General features: G+C 42.0%; 1 pseudogene; it reads left to right on the top strand.

Annotated features, from left to right (window-relative positions):
* Positions 1–23,008, top strand: part of LOC118357951 (F-box/LRR-repeat protein 17-like) — a 650,863-nt pseudogene that overhangs the window by 343,197 nt on the left and 284,658 nt on the right.

The raw sequence follows: 23,008 nt of genomic DNA, 5'->3' as shown, positions 1-23,008 counted from the left end.
GAACGGACAGCATGCCCTCCGATTTGACACACTGAACTCTGTCTGCTAAGTAATTGGTGAACCAGGCAAGGCAGTCATCCTAAAAACCGAGGCTACTGAGTCTGCCGATAAGAATATGGTGATTGACAGAGTCGAAAGCCTTGGCAAGGTCGATGAAGACGGCTGCACAGTAGCTGCAGTGCAAGTTGGGAGAAGCACATTTTATGTTTTGCAATAGTGTTGAATAAAAACAGCGTTGACAGTGCTGAATAAAACTTAGACATGAACTCAGTCATGAAAACAGCAGGTCTTTGCTGTATTCTTTGACCGTATTCTTTTTAAATAGTTTTGAAAAGTGACGCAGGCTAGTATCAAATTTTGCTGTGGCCGTGGTGGTAGAAGCTGCCGAAAGGCACGGTGATTTGAGCTATCCGATTGGCCAACGAAGTAGACACTGATATAGTTACAGATCTCCTGGCCCACCGGTTAGGCGGAGTTTGTCTTTTTAGACAAATGAAATGGTTCAAAATGGGAACAATTTGCCTACCCGGTGCGCAGGGCATCTGAATCAAGTGCACCTACCGCAACAGTGCTATACAAAAAAAAAAAAAAAAAAAAAGGAGCGCATGCCTTTATGCTTTTATCGTTGGCTTTCTACAAAAATGTTTTGTGATCGACCGTTTGGGAAACACTGAACGAGATCATTTGTTTTCAGGTAGAGTATTTTCAGGTAGAGATACCTCACAAAGGAACTGCTCTCTACGTATCCCCTCTTGATCTCAATTGTCTTCTGTCTCTTATGTAGCAGGGGTAAAAGAAACACGGATCAAACAACTGGCCATGCAATGGATTATGGTCATTGTAGTTTTATGCGCTAAACTATGTAGAGCATTGGCCTGTTGGAAACTACAACTCCCTACTACATCGCCTAGTTTGGTCATGATCATATTTACATCCAGAGAAACTACAGCAAAATGTGGGCATTGAGCTGAAAGAAGAAAAAAAAATGAAATGGAATTCGAATAATTGTTCCACTTCATGATTGTGTCCCACTTGTTGTTGATTCTTCACAAAAAAATACAGTTTTATATCTTTATGTTTGAAGCCTGAAATGTGGCAAAAGGTCGCAAAGTTCAAGGGGGCCGAATAATTTTGCAAGGCACTGTATCACTCATTCTTTCTCTCCTTTCTCGTTCCCTCTCGGTTTCTTCCACTCTCCTCTCTCTAACCTCCCCCTCTCTCTGACCTCCCCCTCTCTCTGACCGCCCCCTCTTCTCTCTCCATAGGCAAGATGATAATGTGATCTCCTTCAAATCAATACATACTTTTAACTACCCAGCCATATCCCCCCCATCTCTCACTGCATCCTCAACCCCTCACCCTCCCATATTTTAAAATCCTTGGAGATAAAATGTCTCTGATGTGAAGATGAGATGAATGGTCAAAATCCAGATGGCACTGGCCAATCAGATTCATCCTTGGCTGAAGCAGAAGACAGCTCAGCCATTCATGTATGAGATAGGCCTTAGAGATAGCCAATGGGCTTTTCTCTTAAAGAGTTTAAATCAATATATTACATTGACTGTCTGGCTGTCTGACTGAATAACTGAGTGAGTGAGTGAGGGGGCTTTTGAAATACAGGCAGTTTGAACTTCAGTCTCAGGGCCTTTTAACCTTGAAGAACTAACAGGAAGGCCATGAGAGGGCCAGCCATTACACTTGTGGCCCTTTAGCCTTTACTGACCTGTTTCATCTCATATCGCTGGGTTCTTGTCTGTTGGTTGAAGGATATTTTATCCTCGGGCAATGTTCGTGCACTGTACTCTGTCCAAGTGTTAATGTGGAACTTAACGTCTCATCCCAACTCTTCACTGGAGTTTAACTCTGCTGTGGAACACCTGCAATTATCTTGTCTCACACAAACATATTTTTTTATTTTGTTTTTGTCGGGAGCAACAACTAAACCAAGCCTTCTCTTTGGCCGTGCAGAGTGGAGAGGCTCACTGTTAATTTGTTTCTAGCATCCCTGACCTTAGAGCTAGACATACATTTGAGTTCAGGTGAGGTCTAAGGCCAAACTGAAAATATGGGTTGGAATCTAAATTATCTATAGTGTTAGTGGATAGATAGACGTTGTCAATTTGGTATTATTGACCTCCTCTCTGCAGTACTTTACTTGATTTGGTTAGGTTTGTGTAAATGTCTGTCTTCCTCTTTGTAGGATTTTACTCTTTTTCCATGTGAGTGATAACAATTACCTCCCCCCTTTTTCCTTTGTTCCCCAGTGCATCTATATTGAAGAAAAAGTCAGGTATGTTTGCGTGCTCAGCATAGATGAGCATATTTCCATACCCCATCACTGTTCCCTAGGGAGGAACTCCGGTTGAGAACATGTGCAGGCAGAAGACGAATGGAGGGGAGAGGAGACGTGACATACACACACACAGTCGCACACATGCACACTCCTGAGCATATGCACACACACAGTCACAAACACACAGTCACACATCCTACACACACAGTTCCACACACCCGATATCTGGTCTTGCTGTTGGTTTGTCTTGGTAAGCAAATAGAGAGTGGTAGGGAGCAGCACCCCAGCATGAGTGTGTGATTGGTTTATGATGGGGTTGAGGACCCCGACCAACATCTTCCTCGATTCCCTTTGATTCAGCTCTGTCCTCTGCTCCCTGTCTGTCTGTCTTTCTGTCTGTCTGTGTCTGCTCTGGCTTTACACTGTCTTCTTCACAACACCACACATCCATCCATCCCCAGCCTTTTACACTACACTACTCTCCACCATCAATATGATATCTGGACCAGCAATCTGAGTTGTTGTTGTAGTAGTAAAGTAGTTTCACCTAGGCTTATTTCTGTCTGTTTGACAGACAAGATGAAATGTGTGTGTGATTTAAATACCCCGAAAGAGTACACACACACACACCATCTCCATCAGATAAGTAATCAGCATCAGCTCAAAACAGCACTGGCAGTTACAGTACCTATTGATCAGAAAAGCTCACCTCAGATTGCATCTGGCTCTAGTCATCTGCCATGTACACTATATATACAAAGGTATGTGGACCCCTCCAATTAATGGATCGGGCTATCTTAGCCACACCCGTTGCTGAAAGGGGTATAAAATCGAGCACACAGCCATGCAATCTAGAATGGCCTTACTGAAGAGCTGTGACTTTCAACGTGGCAACATCATAGGATGCTACCTTTCCAACAAGTCAATTCGTAAAATGTCTGCCCTGCTAGAGCTGTCCTCGGTCTACTGTGAGTTCTGTTATTGTGAAGTGGAAATGTCTAGGAGCAGGGCACACAAGTGGTAGGCCACACAAGTGGATGGCCACACAAACTCACAGAACGGGACTGCCAAGTGCTGAAGCATGTAAAAATCGTAAGTCCTCGGCTGCAATAGTCATTACCGAGTTCCAAACTGCCACTGGAAGCTACGTCAGCACAATAACTGTTCATCGAGAGCTTCATGAAATGGGTTCCCATGGCCGAGCAGCCGCACACAAGCCTTAGATCACCATGTGAAATGCCAAGCTTTGGCTAGAGTGGTGTAAAGCCTGCCATTGGTCTCTGGAGCAGTGGAAACACGTTCTCTGGGTTTTGCGTATGTCAGGAGAACGACATCTGCCCGAATGCATAGTGCCATCTGTAAAGTTTGGTGTAGGAGGAATAATGATCTGGGGCTGTTTTTCATGGTTCTGACTAGGCCCCTTAGTTTGGGTGAAGGGAAATCTTAGCGCTAAAGTGTTCAATGACATTCTAGACAATTTTGTGCTTCCAACTTTGTGGCAACAGTTTGGGGAAGGCCCTTTCCTGTTTCAGCATTACAATGCCCCTGTGGACAAAGCGAGATCCATACAGAAATTGTTTGTCAAGATCGAACTTGACTGGCCTGCACAGAGCCCTGACCTCAACCCCCGTGAACACCTTTGGGATGAATTGGAATGCCGACTGCGAGCCAGGTCTAATGGCCCAACATCAGTGCCTGACCTCACTAATGCTCTTGTAGCGTAAGCAAGTCCCAGCAGCAATGTTCCAAAATGTAGTGGAAGGGTCTAGGTTGCCATAGGCAGACCTGGCTATCAAGAGAAGACAGGATATGTGCCCACTGTCCACAAAATGAGGTGTAACTGAGCTGCACATCCTAACCTCCTGCTAAATGTATGATGACATTAGAGACTCATATTTTCCACAGATCACACAGACCCACAAAGACTTTGAAAACCAATCAAACATCAATAAACTCCAATATCTGTTACGCCGATAAATCTGCGATAATCGAGAATTTCAAAAAGCATTTCTCTACGGCTGGTCATGCTTTCTTCCTGGCTACCCCAACCCTGGCCCACAGCTCTGCACCCCCCGCAGCTACTTGTCCAAGCCTCCCCAGCTTCTCCTTCACCCAAATACAGATAGCATACTGTATGTTCTGAAAGAGCTGAAAAACCTGGACCCCTACAAATCAGCTGGGCTAGACAATCTGGACCCTGGCTTTCTAAAATTATCCGCCGCCACTGTTGCAACCCTATTACTAGTCTGTTCAACCTCTCTTTTGTATCCCTAAAGATCCCTAAAGATTGGAAATCTACCGTGGTCATCCCCCTCTTCACTCTTCACTCTAGACCTAAGCTGTTACAGACCTATATCCATCCTACCCTGCCTTTCTAAAGTCTTTGAAAGCCAAGTTAATAAACAGATCACTGACCATTTCGAATCCCACCGTACCTTCTCCATTGAGTAATCCGATTTCTGAGCTGGTCACGGGTGCACCTCAGCCACGCTCAAGGTCCTAAACGATATCATAACCGCCATCGATAAACAACAATATTGTGCAGCCACTTCATCGACCTGGCCAAGGCTTTCGACTCTGTCAATCAACGCATTCTTATCGGCAGACTCAACAGCCTTGGTTCCTCAAATGACTGCCTCGCCTGGTTCACCAACTACTTCTCAGACAGAGTTCAGTGTGTCAAATCGGAGGGCCTGTTGTCCGGACCTCTGGCAGTCTCTACCACAGGGTTCAATTCTCGGTCCGACTCTTTTCTCTGTATATATCAACAATGTCGCTCTTGCTGCGGGTGTTTCCCTGATCCAGCTCTACGCAGACGACACCATTCTGTATACATCTGGCCCTTCTTTGGACACTGTGTTAACAAACCTCCAAACGAGCTTCAATGCCATACAGCACTCCTTCCGTGGTCTCCAATTGCTCTAAAAATCTAGTAAAACTAAATGCATGCTTTTCAACCGTTCGCTGCCAGCAACCGCCCAACCGACGAGCATCACTTCTCTGGATGGTTCTGACTTAGAATATGTGGACAACTACAAATACCTAGGTGTCTGGCTAGACTGTAAACTCTCCTTCCAGACTCATATTAAACATCTCAAATCCAAAATTAACTCTAGAATTGGCTTCCTATTTCGCAACAAAGCCTCCTTCACTCACACCGCCAAACATACCCTCGTAAAACTGACTGTCCTACCGATCCTCGACTTCGGCGATGTCATTTACAAATTAGCCTCCAACACTCTCCTCAGCAAACTGGATGCAGTCTATGACAGTGCCATCCGTTTTGTCACCAAAGCCCCATATACTACCCACCACTGCGAACTCTATTCTCTCGTCGGCTGGCCCTCGCTACATATTCATCGCCAGACCCACTGGTACCAGGTCTTCTATAAGTCTTTGCTATGTAAAGCTCTGCCTTATCTCAGCTCACTGGTCACCATAACAACACCCACCCTTAGCACGTGGTCCACCAGGTATATCTCACTGGCCATCCCGAAAGTCAACACCTCCTTTGGCCGCCTCTCCTTCCAGTTCTCTGCTGCCAATGACTGGAACAAATCGCAAAAATCGCTGAAGCTGGAGACTTATATTTCCCTCACTAACTTTAAACATCAGCTATCTGAGCAGCTAACCGGTCTCTGCAGCTATACATAGCTCATTTGTAAATAGCCCATCCACTCTACCTACCTCATCCCCATATTGTTTTTATTTACGTTTCTGCTCTTTTGCACACCAGTATTTCTACTTGCACATCATCATCTGCACATCTATGACTCCAGTGTTAATTTAATAAAGTGTAATTACTTCGCTACTATGGTCTATTTATTGCCTTACCTCCTCACGCCATTTGAACACACTGTATATAGACTCTCTCTTTTTTCTATCGTGTTATTGACTGTGTTTGTTTATTCCATGTGTAACTCTGTTGTTTGTGTCACACTGCTTTGCTTTATCTTGGCCAGGTCACAGTTGTAAATGAGAACTTGTTCTCAATTTGCCTACCTGGTTAAATAAAGGTGAAATAAAATAAAAAATAAAAACATGGACCAAGACCAAGACGAGACCAAGCACGTGCCTGCATCCGCAATTATGTGCATGTTGATTTTTAAAATATATCTACACCAGATGTGATCAGGACACACAGGTTGAAATATCAAAATGAACCAAATATATTAATTCATGGGCAGGTCGAAACTCATGAAAAATGAATGGCCATTTAGCCAGCTGGCTTACAGTTGCTAGCTTACAGTTATCCTGGGATATAAACATAGTTTTTTTTATTTTACCTGAAATGCACAAGGTCCTTTTATTTCACCAATTAACTCTAACAGTAAATCACCATAATGGCATTGTTGCATCTTCGGTAGAAGACTTTTGAAATTCCTGAATTTACTGAGACCATGACCTATGTGTACATTTCTGAACATACTTTTCTGGTGTAAAACTATATACAGTGGGGCAGAAAATTATTTAGTCAGCCACCAATTGTGCAAGTTCTCCCACTTAAAAAGATGAGAGAGTGTAACGGTTTTCTAGGTGTGAAGGAGAGTCGGACCAAAATGCAGCGTGTAGATTGCGATCCATGTTTAATGAACAAACGTAACACGAATCTAAATACAAAACCTACAAAACAATAAACGTAATGAAAACCGAAACAGCCTAATACTGGTGCACATACACACAGAACACATACACCCATGAAACACACAAAGAATATGGCCGCCTAAATATGGTTCCCAATCAGAGACAACGATAAACACCTGCCTCTGATTGAGAACCACTTCAGACAGCCATAGACTTAACTAGAACACCCCACTAAGCTACAATCCCAATACATACACACCACATACAAAAACCCATGTCACACCCTGGCCTGACCAAATAAATTAAGATAAACACAAAATACTTCGACCAGGGTGTGACAGAGAGGCCTGTAATGTTCATCATAGGTACACTTCAACTATGACAGACAAAATGAGAAGAAAAATCCATAAAATCACATTGTAGGATTTTTAATGAATGTATTTGCAAATTATGGTGGAAAATAAGTATTGGTCGATAACAAAAGTTTATCTCAATACTTTGTTATATACCCTTTGTTGGCAATGACAGAGGTAAAACATTTTGTGTAAGTCTTCACAAGATTTTCACACACTGTTGCTGGTATTTTGGCCCATTCCTTCATGCAGATCTCCTCTAGAGCAGTGATGTTTTGGGGCTGTTGCTGGGCGACACGGACTTGCACCTCCATCCAAAGATTTTCTATGGGGTTGAGATCTGGAGACTGGCTAGGCCACTCCAGGACCTTGAAATGCTTCTTACGAAGCCACTCCTTCGTTGCCCAGGCGGTGTGTTTGGGATCATTGTCATGCTGAAAGAGCCAGCCACGTTTAATCTTCAATGCCCTTGCTGATGGAAGGAGGTTTTCAATCAAAATCTCATGATACATGGCCCCATTCATTCTTTCCTTTACACGGATCAGTCGTCCTGGTCGATTTCCAGAAAAACAGCCCCAAAGCATAATGTTTCCACCCCATGCTTCACAGTAGGTATGGTGTTCTTTGGATAGCATTCTTTGTCCTCCAAACACGACGAGTTGAGTTTTTAACAAAAAGTTATATTTTGGTTTCATCTGACCATATGACATTCTCCCAATCTTCTTCTGGATCATCCAAATGCTCTCTAGCAAACTTCAGACGGGCCTGGACATGTACTGGCTTAAGCAGGGGGACACATCTGGCACTGCAGGATTTGAGTCCCTGGCGGCGTAGTGTGTTACTGATAGTAGGCTTTGTTACTTTGGTCCCAGCTCTCTGCAGGTCATTCACTAGGTCCCCCCGTGTGGTTCTGGGATTTTTGCTCACCGTTCTTGTGGTCATTTTGACCCCACGGGGTGAGATCTTGCGTGGAGCCCCAGATCGAGGGAGATTATCAGTGGTCTTGTATGTCTTCCATTTCCTAATAATTGCTCCCACAGTTGATTTCTTCAAACCAAGCTGCTTACCTATTGCAGATTCAGTCTTCCCAGCCTGGTGAATGTCTACAATTTTGTTTCTGGTGTCCTTTGACAGCTCTTTGGTCTTGGCCATATTGGAGTTTGGAGTTTGACTGTTTGAGGCTGTGGACAGGTGCCATTAATACAGGTAATGAGTGGAGGACAGGAGCCTCTTAAAGAAGAAGTTACAGGTCTGTGAGAGCCAGAAATCTTGCTTGTTTGTAGGTGACCAAATACTTATTTCCCACCATAATTTGCAAATAAATTCAATAAAAATCCTACAATGTGATATTCTGGATTTTTTTTCTAATTTTGTCTGTCATAGTTGAAGTGTACCTATGATGAAAATTACAGGCCTCTCTCATCTTTTTAAGTGGGAGAACTTGCACAATTGGTGGCTGACTAAATACTTTTTTGCCCCACTGTATGAAAACATGATACATATTTTCAAAGCCGGGAAACAGCCCTTTCAGATTATATTACATGCTGTAGCACCACATCAATCAAATGGTTAACTGTCAAGAAAACAACTGCCATTTACACATTTTCCTAATAACTTAGAGCTTATTGAGTCTTATTTATTTAGTATGGATTGTTCATCTGAAATCAGAATAGTAACACCTTTTACCAGATAGTATATTATGTCTATACTGGGCATTCAGAGTATTCTGTATTCTGACCCTTTGACTTTTTCCATCTTTTGTTACTATACAGCCTTTTTCTAAAATGGATTAAATTATTTGTTTTCCTCATCAATCTACACACAATACACCGTAATGACAAAGTGAAAACAGGTTTTTAGACATTTTTGCTAATTAATAAAAAATAAAACCCAGAAATACTTTATTTACATAAGCATTCAGACCCTTTGCTATGAGACTCGAAATTGAGCTCAAGTGCATCCTGTTTCCATTGAACATCCTTGAGATGTGTCTACAACTTGATTGGAGTCTAACTGTGGTATAAAAAAAACTAGATCGAACATCTCTGGAGAGACCTGAAAATAGCTGTGCAGCGACGCTCCCCATTCAACCTGACAGTGAATGAGAGGATCTGAAAAGAAGAACGGGAGAAACTCCCCAAATACAGGTTTGCCGGGCTTGTATACCCAAGAAGACTCGAGGCTATAATCGCTGCCAAAGGTGCTTCAACAAAGTATTGAGTAGAAATTTCAAAAAACATGTTTTCACTTTGTCATTATGGGATAATGTGTGTATATTGATGAGGGGAAAAAATGGATTTAATCAATTTTAGAATATGGCTGTAACGTAACAAAATGTGGAAAGAGTGAAGGCGTCTGAATACTTTCTGAATGCTCTGTATAGGTCTAATAGTACCTAACAATAATCATTGACAATTACCTTCCAGTTATAAAGCTTGGCTGAGAGGCAGCAGCATCACGTGGTGGCTCCAACTTCCTCTGGCTCCTCCATTTCAATCTCATCCTCTTTGTCATCGTAGATGGACAGACAGACAGATGGATGGACGGATGGATAGATAGACAGAAAACCAGGGACATCATTCTCTCCATACTTACTAGATAAAACACCTTTTAAATTGAAAAAACCCCTCTCCATCCTCTGAATGTGTTCTACTGTCCCGTACGCCTCTGCTCCCTCACTGTTCTCTGTGATTGGGTGCGATTGTCTGTATTTATCCGTCAGCTGTGTCAAACATTAGTGTCGGCCGCATGGAGAGCTCGCACTTTGACTAATCAGTTACACCTGCCCTTTACTCGCCCACAATTCCCTCTGTTTTTCTGACTGAAAACCAACCAGGCAGACAGACTGCGAAGACCACCACCTCTTTCCCACCCACCGGGTACGTTACTGTGCAGAGCAGGGGTTCCCAAACTTTTTTGGCCTGATCGATATTTGTTTTTAATGCAGACGAGAGCACAGAATCTGATTACTATGAGTTTTAAAGATAGGATTGAGAGGGCACAGTATTCCTTTTGAATCAGGAACCAAAAGTCTTCCATAGTGACCCGTGAAAGTGTTGTCTGCAGTATTCGGTCACATGACAGCTCGATCAGCTGTTTGATTTCACTTGCCGGCATGTCAACTGAGCCAGGATCACAGTCAAACGGATTTCTCTGATTCAGTCACTCATCGCTATAATTATAATTATTTTGCTTCAGTTCGTACAGTTTCCCAAATATGTCTGTTACATAGGCAAGGACACACACTTTCTTTTCATTACACCGAAATCATCCAAGTCTGTATTTTACATCCATTGTGAATGACAACTATTCCTCTCTCAATTAGAAAATATTTTCAACACTCCCCCTCGATAACCACCAAGCCTCGGTGTGAAATAAAGCATTGTCATGCTGTGATCCCATATCTCCACATAGTTTTGCGATGTAGTTTACAATGGAAGTTACCTGATGTATCTCAGAGTTCTGTGCTCAGCTCATTTGCCCCCAGTTGATCTCTGGAATCTGTTTTTCGTCAATCCTTTAGCCATACAGAACACTGAACATCACCTGTGCCATTTCATGCTCGGGAATCGCGAGACAAGAACAGTATGTCCTTGTGAATAGCATCCCCCGACATTTAGCAACAAAAAAAAAATGCATGGGCATTAAAGCTTAATAAGAATGTGGAAGGCATAAGCTACAGACAACGTGCACAATTAATTTTATCAATGGCAATTTGAATGCACAGAGATACCGTGAAGAGATCCTGAGGCCCATTGTGAGACCCATTTTTTAAAGGTATCTGTGACCAACAGATGCATATCTGTATTCCCACTCATGTGAAACCCACATATTGGGGCACTGTGCATTTATTTCAATTTACGGATTTCCTAATATGAACTTTAACTCAGTAAAACCTTTGAAATTGTTAAATGGTGCCTTCATATTTTTGCTCAGTATAGTTAGGGCAGAGATCTGTAGTTAATGACGAGATGCTCATGTCTCCACCCTAACAATGGGAGTCGCTCTCCCAAAGGCAGGAAGGCAGGCCTGCATATTAAGCCCATAGAAAAGCATTGGGCTTACTGTGGACAGATTTAGGCAAGAGATAACCCTCTCGCTTTGCCTCTTCCTCTATGGTTAGGGTAGGAGTGGACAGCTATGTTTTTGTAGTTGCCTAGCAGCATGCAGGACCTACCCTGTTGTAAAGTCCAGTAAGGCAATCTGTTTGGTAGAGAATCTGGGCCTAGTTACTGTTGCTTGGCCTTGTTACTGTTGCTTGGCCTAGTTACTGTTGCTAGGCATAATTACTGTTGCTAGGCCTGAAAGTACCTTGTATTGAACATTATGGCCCTGTTGTATAACAGCTTCAAGAGAATGAGAAGTCAACTTTAACATGGAGGGTATTAAAAGGCTTGGCTTCGGGGAAAGAGTTGGAACACACCAGAAAAGTGATATAGTAGGAGTAATGTAAAACACATAAAAATACATTGTCGTTGGTAGAGGACACACACACACACGCACGCACGCACACACTCACAGTACTTGTGTAAAATGCTTGTCAAAGCCTTTGTAATAGTACTGCTAAACAGACTTGAAAGGAGCATTTGACATTGTGAAATATAGCCTAGTCTGTAGAGCTTTGTTCTTCTGTCCTGTACTTTCTTCACCTGTTAGCAGTAGATACCGATATGTTGTAATGATAATGAATAATATACAGTGCAAGTCAAAAGTTTAAACATTTAAACCTACTCATTCAAAAGGTTTTTCTTTATTTTTTACTATTTTCTACATTGTAGAATAATAGGGAAGACATCAAAACTATGAAATAACACATGGAATCATGTAGTAACCAAAAAAGTGTTAAAACAATTGAAAATTAATTTTAGATTCTTCAAAGTAGCCACACTTTGCCTTGATGACAGCTTTGCACACTCTTGGCATTCTCTAAACCAGCTTCATAAGGAATGGTTTTCAGACAGTCTTGAAGGAGTTCCAACATATGCTGAGCACTTGTTGTCTGCTTTTCCTTCCCTCTGCTTTCCAACACATCCCAAACCATCTCAATTGGGTTGAGATCGGGTGATTGTGGAGGCCAGGTCCTCTGATGCAGCCCTCCATCACTCTCCTTCTTGGTCAAATAGCCCTTACACAGCATGGAGGTATGTTTTTAGTCATTTCTCCTTGAGAAAAACAAATGATCGTCCCACTACGCAAACCAGATGGGATGGCATATCACTGCAGAATGCTGTGCTAACCATGCTGGTTAACCAGTTGAAGCTAGGGGGGCGCTATTTCATTATTGGATAAAAAAAAACGTGCCCGTTTTAAGCGCAATATTTTGTCACAAAAAGATGCTCGACTATGCATATAATTGCCAGCTTTGGAAAGAAAACACTCTGACGTTTTCAAAACTGCAAAGATATTATCTGTTGGTGCCCCAGAACTCATCTTACAGGCGAAACCAAGATGCAACCTCAAACAGGAAATGAGCAGGATTTTTGAGGCTCTGTTTTCCATTGTCTCCTTATATGGCTGTGAAAGTGCCACGAATTAGCCTGCCCTTTCTATCGTTTCTCCAAGTTGTCTGCAGCATTGTGACGTATTTGTAGGCATATCATTGGAAGATTGGCCATAAGAGACTACATTTACCAGGGGTCCGCCCAGTGTCCTTTGTTGAAATTGTTGCGTAATCTCCAAGCTGCTCGCATTCATCCATGTGATTGAGACAGAGAGGAGACTTCCAGGAATGATATATCATGAAGAGATATGTGAAAAACACCTTGAGGATTGATTCTAAACAACGTTTACCATGTTTCAGACGATATTATGGAGTTAATGTGGAAGAAAGTTTGGCATTTGGATGAATGAATTTGTTTTTTTTTTGGTAGCCAAACATGACGCAGAAAACGGACCGATTTCTCCTGCACAACTAATATTTCAAGAAAACTGAACATTTGCTATCTAACTGAGAGTCTCCTCATTGAAAACATCCAACATCTTCAAAGGTAAATGATTTATTGAATGTTTTTGCTGGTTTTTGTGAAATGTTGCCTGCTAATTCTAACGCTAAATGCTAATGCTAAATGCTAACGCTAAATGCTAACGCTAAACGCTAAATGCTAAATGCTAGTTTGCTATGGTTGAGAAGCATATTTTGAAAATCTGAGATGACAGTGTTGTTAACAAAAGGCTAAGCTTGAGAGTAAATAGATTAATTTCATTTCATTTGCGATTTTCATGAATAGTTAACGTTGCGTTATGGTAATGAGCTTGAGGCTGTATTCACGATCCCGGATCCGGGATGGCTCGACGCAAGAAGTTAAGTGTGCCTTCAATTCCAAATAAATCACAGACAATGTCACCAGCAAAGCACCCCCACACCATCACACCTCCCCCTCCGTGCTTCACAGTGGGAACCAACAAATGCGGAGATCTTTTGTTCACTTACTCTGCGTCTCACAAAGACACGGCGGTTAGAACCAACAATGTCAAATTTGGACTCCAGACCAAAGGCCAAATTTCCACCAATCTAATGTCCATTGCTCGTGTTTCTTGGCCCAAGCAAGTCTCTTCTTAATTATTGGTGTCCTTTGGTAATGGTTTCTTTGCAGAAATTTGACCACAAAGGCCTGATTCACACAGTCTCCTCTGAACAGTTGATGTTAAGATGTGTCTGTTACTTGAATTCTGTGAAGCATTTATTTGGGCTGCAATTTCTGAGGCTGGTTAATGAACTTATCCACTGCAGCAGAGCTAACTCTGGGTCTTCCTTTCCTGTGGCGGTCCTCATGAGAGACAGTTTCGTCATAGTGCTTGATGGTTTTTGCGACTGCACTTGAAGACACTTTTAAAGTTCTTGACATTTTCCGTATTGTCTAATAAAGTAATGATGGACTGTAATTTTGCTTTGCTTATTTGAGCCGTTCTTTCCATAATATGGACTTGGTCTTTTATCAAATATGTCTATTTTCTGTATAGCTGTTACGGTATTCTTCCGTCGAAAGAGAGGAGGACCAAAGTGCAGCGTGGTTATCTTTATACATCTTCAATGAAGATGATAAATGAACAATATACAAAAACAAGAAATGTGAAAAACCGAAACAGCCCTATCTGGTGCAACAAACACAGAGACAGGAACAATCACCCATGAAACACTCAAAGAATATGGCTGCCTAAATATGGTTCCCAATCAGAGACAACGATAAACACCTGCCTCTGATTGAGAACCACTCTAGGCAACCATAGACTTACCTAGACTACTTCACTAAACCACAACTACAAAAAAAACCTAGACAAAACACACCACATAAATACCCATGTCACACCCAGGCCTGACCAAAATAATAAAGAAAACACAAAATACTAAGGCCAGGGCGTGACAATAGCACCCCTACCTTCTCAAAACACAAACTCAAACGCAATAAGAAGGACATTTTTTTGAAAAATGAACTTTTAACAAGGCACACCTGTCAATTGAAATGCACTCCAGGTGACTACCTCATGAAGGTGGTTGAGAGAATGCCAAGAGTGTACAAAACTATCATCAAGGCAAAGGGTGGCTACTTTGAAGAATCTCAAATATAAAATATATTTTGATTTGTTTAACACTGTTTTGGTTACTACATGATTCCATATGTTATTTCATAGTTTCACAATGTAGAAATAGGAAAAAAAAGAAAAACCCTTTAAATATTAGGTGAGTGCAAACTTTTGATTGGTACTGTACGTGTTTACACCAATGACAAGGATAAACATTAGTGTCCATTGGGGTATGGAAGGTCTGGTGTAAAAGCTATTGGCCAGTCTGTTAGTTTCATCCATGATGATCCTGTACTGCCCACGTCTGAGTGATGGATGCGGGGAGAACAGGCCGTGGCTGAGTGTGGCTGTTGTCCCTGATGATCATCTTGGCCTTCCTGCAACACCTGGTGTTGTATACAGTGCATTCGGAAAGTATTCAGACCCCTTGACTTTTTCCACATTTTGTTACGGCCTTTTTCTAAAATGGATTTTAAAAAAAATATACCCCATAATGACAAAGCAAAAACGATTACAGCCTCGAGTCTTCTTGGGTATGACTCTACAAGCTTGACACACTTGTATTTGGGGATTTGCTCCCATTCTTCTCTATAGATCCTCTCAAGCTCTGTCAGGTTGGATGGGGAGTGTCGCTGCAACATTATTTTCAGGTCTCTCCAGAGATGTTTGACCGGGTTCAAGTCCAGCCTCTGGCTGGGCCACTCAGGGACATTCAGACAATGGCCTGAAGCCATTGTCTTGGCTGTGTGCTCAGGACCGTTGTCCTGTGGAAGGTGATATTTCGCCCAAGTGAGGTCCTGAGCGCTCTGGAGCAGATTTTCATCAAGCATCTCTCTGCACATTGCTCCATTCATCTTTTCCCCGATCCTGACTAGTCTCCCAGTCCCTGCCGCTGAAACACATCCCCCACAGCATGATGCTGCCACCACCATGCTTCACCGTAGGGATGGTGCCAGGTTTCCTCCAGATGTGACGATTGATATTCAGGCCAAAAAAATCAATATTGATTTCATCAGACCAGAGAATCAACTCCAAGTGGGCTGTCATGTGCCTAGTTCTGAGGAGTGGCTTCCATCTGGCCACTATCATATAGGTCTGATTGGTGGAGTGCAACAGAGATGGTTGTCCTTCTGAAGAATTCTCCCATCTCCACAGAGGAACACTGAAGCTCTTTCAGAGTGGCCATCTTGGTCCCCTCCCTGAACAAGGCCTTTCTCCCCCATTTCTCAGTTTGGCCAAGCAGCCAGATCTAGGAAGAGTCTTGGTGGTTCCTAACTTCTTCCAATTCTTCCAAGAATTGTAGTAACCTGGTATATTGTTGTAAAGTATTATGCTTACCAATGGATGGCAGTATTGACTCAATTCTGGGTTTGCTTTCAGCCATTCGTAGCCGTTTTAATGTCTGCAATATATATCGAGCTCGAGAAAGCCTCAGGTAGCTTGCGGCAGGTGCATTCCGATAATGTTATTCTAAGTTACAATTAAATACTAAAATGTACCTGTCATCAATCTAAAAAGCATCCTAAGATACGACAAGAATGATGGAGGTCACTGTGTTCTTGGGGACCTTCAATGCTGCAGAAATGTTTTGGCTCCCTTCCCCAGATCTGTGCATTGACACAATCCTGTCTCGAAGGTCTGCGGACAATTCCTTCCACCCCATGGCTTGATTTTTGCTCTGACATGCACTGTCAACTGCGGGACCTTGTGTAGACAGGTGTGTGCCTTTCATGTCCAATCAATTGAATTTACCACAATTAGACTCCAATCAAGTTGTAGAAACATCTCAAGAATGATCATTGGAAACAGGATGCACCTGAGCTCAATTTCAAGTCTCATAGCAAAGGGTCTGAATACTTTTAATCTGTAATATATTTACATACATTTCTAAAAACCTGCTTTCGCTTTGTCATTATGGTGTACTGTGTGTAGATTGATAATGGAGAAAAATAATTAAAACAATTTTAGAATAAGGCTGTAACGTAACAAAATGTGGAAGAAGTCAAGGGGTCTGAATACTTTCCGAAAGCACCGTGTATCACTTCTTATAAAAGGGTTTTCTAAATAGCCATAATGTTGTATTTTTATTCCAAAGTCTTTGGACTCATTTATTGTTGGCCCACATTTCTCTATACCTCTCTCTCTGCCTCCATGGACCATACATCACTGTCTAGCAGCTAGACTGTAGCTGTGCTGTTTTTTTTTAAAGCCGCCATCCAAGGGTCCTGGAGAGTTGACGTTTTATGGATATTACTCTGTTCCACTCTTCTTACTTTATTCTCTTGCTTCCAGGAAACCATGCTTTTATATTCCTCAATGCCCTCCAATGATATCAGATTTACTGACTGTGTGTGTGTCAAACACATTAATTCATTTTAAGGCCAGAGGGCAATATTCTGACGTCCGGATGAAAAGTGTGCCCAAAGTAAACTGCCTGCTACTCAGGCCCCGAAGCTAGGATATGCATATTAGTAGTGGATGTGGATAGAAAACACTCTGAAGTTTCTAAAACTGTTTGAATGATGTCTGTGAGTATAACAGAACTGATTTGGCAGGCAGAACCCCGAGCACAATCCATCCAGGGAATTTATTTTTTAAGTCAATGTGTTTTCCATTGTATTTCTATGGGAAACTATATTTATGAGGAACCTGGTTGCAGTTCCTATGGCTTCCACTAGATGTCAACAGTCTTTAGAAAAAGGTTGATGTTTTTTTTGTTGAGAAATTAAGAAGTAGTCTTGTTGCTTCCATGTGTCACTCCAGGTGGACTCTACTGGTTTACATTTACATTTACATTTAAGTCATTTAGCAGACGCTCTTATCCAGAGCGACTTACAAATTGGTGCATTCACCTATGACATCCGCGCGACCTGGAGAGTGCTTCGCATTGTTTTTATCTGGTATTGAACACAGTTTATCCCTTAAATTTTAACGATTCTTTACGTTTTAGGGTACCTAAAGTTGGATTAGGAAAGTTGTTTGAAATATTTGGACCAAGTTTACAGGTAACTTATTAGATACTTTGTAGGCATGTTGGGCGAGTTGGAACCGGTGTATTTATGAATCAACGCGTCAAATAAATTGACATTTTGGGGATATAAAGAAGGAATTTATCGAACAAAAGGACCATTTGTGATGATTTTGTAGCGCCAACAGAAGAACATCTTCAAAGGTAAGGCATGAATTATATCGTTATTTCTGACTTTTGTGTAGCACTTGCCAGGTTGAAATATGATTTTCATGTGTTGGTATGCGGGGCGTTGTCCTCAGATAATTACATGGTCTGCTTTCGCCATAAAGCCTTTTTTTTGTAAAAATCTGACACTGCCACCAGTACTCCACCACCACCACCACCACCAACACCATCACAAAAACCATCGCCACCATCACACCCAGGGTAAAAAGAGGGTTGTGATATACATTTACTTCACCATAATGTGCAGGGTAAACAGTGGGATGCGATATAGATTTATTTCACCATAATGTGCAGGGTAAACAGTGAATTGTGATATATATATTTAATCCACCATAATGTGCAGGGTAAACAGTGGGTTGCGATATAGATTTATTTCACCATAATGTGCAGGGTAAACACCTCAAGCTGAACCTCGGCAAGACGGAGCTGCTCTTCCTCCCGGGGAAGGACTGCCCGTTCCATGATCTTGCCATCACGGTTGACAACTCCATTGTGTCCTCCTCCCAGAGCGCTAAGAACCTTGGCGTGATCCTGGACAACACCCTGTCGTTATCAACTAACATCAAGGCGGTGGCCCGTTCCTGTAGGTTCATGCTCTACAACATCCGCAGAGTACGACCCTGCCTCACACAGGTCCTAATCCAGGCACTTGTCATCTCCCGTCTGGATTACTGCAACTCGCTGTTGGCTGGGCTCCCTGCCTGTGCCATTAAACCCCTACAACTCATCCAGAACGCCGCAGCCCGTCTGGTGTTCAACCTTCCCAAGTTCTCTCACGTCACCCCGCTCCTCCGCTCTCTCCACTGGCTTCCAGTTGAAGCTCGCATCCGCTACAAGACCATGGTGCTTGCCTACGGAGCTGTGAGGGGAACGGCACCTCAGTACCTCCAGGCTCTGATCAGGTCCTACACCCAAACAAGGGCACTGCGTTCATCCACCTCTGGCCTGCTCGCCTCCCTACCACTGAGGAAGTACAGTTCCCGCTCAGCCCAGTCAAAACTGTTCGCTGCTCTGGCCCCCCAATGGTGGAACAAACTCCCTCACGACGCCAGGACAGCGGAGTCAATCACCACCTTCCGGAGACACCTGAAACCCCACCTCTTTAAGGAATACCTAGGATAGGATAAGTAATCCTTCTCACCCCCCCCCCCTAAAATATTTAGATGCACTATTGTAAAGTGGCTGTTCCACTGGATGTCATAAGGTGAATGCACCAATTTGTAAGTCGCTCTGGATAAGAGCGTCTGCTAAATGACTTAAATGTAAAATGTAAATGGATTGTGATGTATATTTAATCCACCATAATGCGCAGGGTAAACAGTAGGTTGTGAAATATATTTAATTCACCATAATGTGCAGGGTAAACAGTGGTTTGTGATATATATTTAATTCACCATAATGTGCAAGATAAACAGTGGTTTGTGCTATATATTAAATTCACCATAATGTGCAGGGTAAACAGTGGGTTATGATATATATTTAATACACCATAATGTGCAGAGTAAACAGTGGGTTATGATATATATTTAATACACCATACTGTGCAGGGTGTGCAGTAGGTTGATCTATCATGCCCCAGGACTACCTGACATGATGACTCCTTGCTGTCCCCAGTCCACCTGGCCGTGCTGCTGCTCCAGTTTCAACTGTTCTGCCTTATTATTATTCGACCATGCTGGTCATTTATGAACATTTGAACATCTTGGCCATGTTCTGTTATAATCTCCACCCGGCACAGCCAGAAGAGGACTGGCCACCCCACATAGCCTGGTTCCTCTCTAGGTTTCCTCCTAGGTTTTGGCCTTTCTAGGGAGTTTTTCCTAGCCACCGTGCTTCGACACCTGCATTGCTTGCTGTTTGGGGTTTTAGGCTGGGTTTCTGTACAGCACTTTGAGATATCAGCTGATGTACGAAGGGCTATATAAATACATTTGATTTGATTTGATCTAGATTTAATACACCATAATGTGCAAGGTAAACAGTAGGTTGTGATCTAGATTTAATAAACCATACTGTGCAAGGTAAACAGTGGGTTATTATATATTTAATTCACCATAATGTGCAGGGTAAACAGGGGGATATTATATATATATATTTATTACACCATAATATTCAGGGTAAACAGTGGGTTGTGATCTATATTTAATACACCATACTGTGCAGGGTAAACAGTGGGTTGTTATCTATATTTAATACACCATACTGTGCAGGGTAAACAGTGGGTTGTTATCTATATTTAATACACCATACTGTGCAGGGTAAACAGTGGGTTGTTATCTAGATTGAATACACCATACTGTGCAGGGTAAACAGTGGGTTGTTATCTATATATATATATATATATATATATATATATGCCATTTAGCAGACGCTTTTATCCAAAGCGACTTACAGTCATGTGTGCATACATTCTACGTTATCTAGATTGAATACACCATACTGTGCAGGGTAAACAGTGGGTTGTTATCTATATTTAATACACCATACTGTGCAGGGTAAACAGTGGGTTGTTATCTATATTTAATACACCATACTGTGCAGGGTAAACAGTGGGTTGTTATCTAGATTGAATACACCATACTGTGCAGGGTAAACAGTGGGTTGTTATCTAGATTTAATACACCATACTGTGCAGGGTAAACAGTGGGTTGTTATCTAGATTGAATACACCATACTGTGCAGGGTAAACAGTGGGTTGTTATCTAGATTTAATACACCATACTGTGCAGGGTAAACAGTGGGTTGTTATCTATATTTACTGCACCATACTGTGCAGGGTAAACAGTGGGTTGTTATCTAGATTTACTGCACCATACTGTGCAGGGTAAACAGTGGGTTGTTATCTAGATTTACTGCACCATACTGTGCTGGGTAAACAGTGGGTTGTTATCTAGATTGAATACACCATACTGTGCAGGGTAAACAGTGGGGTGTTATCTAGATTTACTGCACCATACTGTGCTGGGTAAACAGTGGGTTGTTATCTAGATTGAATACACCATACTGTGCAGGGTAAACAGTGGGGTGTTATCTAGATTTACTGCACCATACTGTGCAGGGTAAACAGTGGGTTGTTATCTAGATTTACTGCACCATACTGTGCAGGGTAAACAGTGGGTTGTTATCTAGATTTACTGCACCAAACTGTACTGGGTAAACAGTGGGTTGTTATCTAGATTTACTGCACCAAACTGTACTGGGTAAACAGTGGGTTGTTATCTAGATTTACTGCACCAAACTGTACTGGGTAAACAGTGGGTTGTGTGGATAAAGAGTCTCACAGGCAGGTTGTTTTCTGCTCTTTAGATAATACATATCTGTTACGCTACAGGTAGCGGCTTTGCCTTTTTGAATGTGATGTGTGTGTGTGTGTGTTTGTTTGTTTGTTTGTTTGTTTGTTTGTTTGTTGGCAGAAGACATTGAAATGCAACAGGCCAACCACAGCACTCCTTGATCTCATTTCGTCCCCCCTCTCTCTCTCTCTCTCTCTCTCTCTCTCTCTCTCTCTCCTCTCTCCTCTCCCCATCAATTCTCTCTCTCACTCTGTTCTCGCTACATCGTACTTTTCCCCGCCGCATTCATAATGTAAAACAAATTTGAACAAAGCCTGGTGAAATTGAAAAAGCCTCTATCCTGCATCACTCTGGAATTAGTTTATTAGAATCTTAAAGGCGGCACAAAATAGACTTAAAAACCCATTTTCAGGGGGAAATGACTTTTTAAGAAAAGACACATTGTACACATTTGGGGATGATAAGTTGGATGACACCAAGGAGACCCTTCGAGGCAGGAACTGAGTTTTATCAGAGGGAATTGAGGTGTAGTGGGGTGTTTGTTGCCATCTCACACATTTGTTTCCCAAAGAAAACAAATCAGGCTGAGAATAAACAAATCTTTATCTCTGTGCTGTGGTTGGTTGTGTGTGTGGGAAAGTGTGGTTGTGCTCCCTAAATCATTGGTCTTTTACAGGGGGTAAATGAACACTTACCTATTTTGCTGTAGGCTTGGACAGATTCTGTGTTTGTGTATATGGGTCTTTATAAACTAGGGTACCAGTGAGGATTTCTTACACTGATCAACTTGTTACAGCTGTTGATAAGTTACTGATATTTTTTTTGTCATGTCATTACATTACGATATAAAGTAGGATCATATATTAAGCATTACAAACTGGTGGGTTCAAGCAGTGAATGCTCATTGGCTGAAAGCCGTGGTATATCAGACTGTTTACCAAGGGTATGACAAACATACATTTTTATTGCTCTTATTACGTTGGTAACCAGTTTATAATAGCAATGAACCCTGTAAGCATCTCAGATCTAGCTGTTGGACAGTTTTGTGTATAGATATCTCAGAAATGCAGTATAACTACGTAGCATTTTGTGTCTCCTTATGTTTCATGGTGGAAACACTTTTAATAAATAATAATTGCTTTTGAAAAATGGAATGTTTCTAACCAATAGAGTCACCTTACATTGATACTTAAAACCTAAATCAATACTGTCATTAATGTGGCTCTTCAATAAGTATGCATACTACTTGTTGGATGAGCATTTGGTGTTGAGCTGTTTAATTATGGATCATCTGATCCAAGAAGGAATTTTCAGAATGACAGCCAAGTGGCGAACAGCTGTTGTGAAAGCAGGTAATGCAAGTGCTGGAAAAAAGGAATGTCCAGAATACTTTGGTTTCTCATTCATTATGCCGGGGGAAGACAGTTGTGTCTGGATCCAAGCTGGATCTAATATCCCTAGCCAATAAATGTTGACCCTCTGTTGTTGTCTGCTTGATTTACAGCAGAGTCTAGTTAGATTCAACATAGAAAGCATCAAGCTACTGAGTTCATGTTTTCAGATGTGTTTGTGCCTCAGATTGGACACCAAGTCTACTGTGTGCAATTGTGTAGGATAGACTATTGCGCAACACCCAGTGCTCTTCCAATGAATTCTTCTGGATATAATGACAACAAATGACAACAAATGACATTATTACATGGCCTAGTGTGTTTTTTCACAATATAATCAGGTAATGAAAAAATGTGACAAATACACTTTGTTACCA

Source organism: Oncorhynchus keta, chromosome 25, assembly GCF_023373465.1.
Source record: "Oncorhynchus keta strain PuntledgeMale-10-30-2019 chromosome 25, Oket_V2, whole genome shotgun sequence".
Lineage (NCBI taxonomy): Eukaryota > Metazoa > Chordata > Actinopteri > Salmoniformes > Salmonidae > Oncorhynchus > Oncorhynchus keta.
This window is presented reverse-complemented; position numbering and strand designations above follow the sequence as displayed.